This window comes from Dermochelys coriacea, chromosome 3 (genome assembly GCF_009764565.3).
Source record: "Dermochelys coriacea isolate rDerCor1 chromosome 3, rDerCor1.pri.v4, whole genome shotgun sequence".
NCBI classification, from domain to species: Eukaryota; Metazoa; Chordata; order Testudines; family Dermochelyidae; genus Dermochelys; species Dermochelys coriacea.
Window position 1 is genome coordinate 105,264,996 of NC_050070.1, and position 1,596 is coordinate 105,266,591.

Genomic DNA, 1,596 nt, shown 5'->3' on the forward strand with positions numbered 1-1,596 from the left:
ACTGCAGTAGCTTTTGCAGCAGATGTTTGCATATTGCTTTGTTGCAGTACACCGGTATAATATGTGAGGAGAGGGAGTAGGAGGGAATTTACCTTAATGGTTGCAGCACTGCCACTACAAGAAACAAGAAGTGTGGCTGCTCATTGTGATACTTGAATGTAGGTAGTGTATTCATATGCCACAAAGTTGAGTACATAATAAAATAACACTAATTTGATGGGGTTTTACTTTTGCCCCTTACTTCTGATCTTTGATTCCTCTCCACAGGAAAAAGTTCCCTCACCCAGCCTTTTTTCTGCACTAACTCAGGCCATTAAAAAGACTCTTCTGTCTTCTTTCTATGACCTTCTTACAGGTTCTGCTTTATATGGATTCCGTCATCATGGTCTCATCCAAGTTCTTGGTGCACTGAAGAACAGTTGTTCAGACTGAAGGAATATTCTATGTCAGGGGTTCTCAAACTGGGGGTTGGGACCCCTCCAGGGGTCGTGAGATTATTACATGAGGGGTTGCGAGCTGTCAGCCTCCACCGCAAACCCCTTTGCCTACAGCATTTATAATGGTGTTAAATATATTTAAAAGTGTTTTTAATTTATAAGGGGGTTGCACTCAGAGGCTTGCTATGTGAAAGGGATCATCAGTAAAAAAGTTTGAGAACCACTGTTCTTTGTGTTAGCTGAGCTTCTTCACATACTCACATTTCTAAAGCTGAAAGGTGAGTTTCTGAGGATCTATGGTCAAGACCCTTCTGAGGTCTAAGAGCAGTGTTGGCATGGCATGGCATGGCACATTGCAACATTACAATGTGATGATGTAGCCCCACTCCCAAAGATATTTCAGGGCACAGAGATTGAGTTTTTTTCATTTTATTGATACCAGTGTAAAGTTGGAGCAACTCCATTGAAATCAATGGAGTTACTCCAAGTTTACTCCATCATAAGTGGTAGAAAAATTTGAATCTGAGCTGTGTTAAGGTTTAGCACTTCCATACAAAAGCCTGAGACTAACCGTTCCAGCTATCAGAGTAGCAGCCTTGTTAGTCTGTATCCACAAAAAGAAAAGGAGTACTTGTGGCACCTTAGAGATGAACAAATTTATTTGAGCATAAGCTTTCATGAGCTACAGGTCACTTCATCGGATGCCATTCAGTGGAAAATACAGTGGGGAGATTTATATACACAGAGAACATGAAACAATGGGTGTTACCATACACACTGTAATGAGAGTGATCAGGTAAGGTGAGCTATTACCAGCAGGAGAGCGGGGGGGGGAGGGGGGCTACCTTTTGTAGTGATAATCAAGGTGAGCCATTTCCAGCATTTGACAAGAATGGCTGAGGAACAGTGGGGGAGGGGGAATAAACATGGGGAAATACTTTTACTTTGTGTAATGACACATCCCCTCCCAGTCTTTATTCAAGCCTAAGTTAATTGTATCCAGTTTTCAAATTCATTCCAATTCAGCAGTCTCTAGTTGGAGTCTGTTTTTGAAGTTTTTTTGTTGAAGAATTGCCACTTTTAGGTCTGTAATCGAGTGACCAAAGAGATTGAAGTGTTCCCTGACTGGTTGTTCTTCTAGCTATATCATTTCATGTTA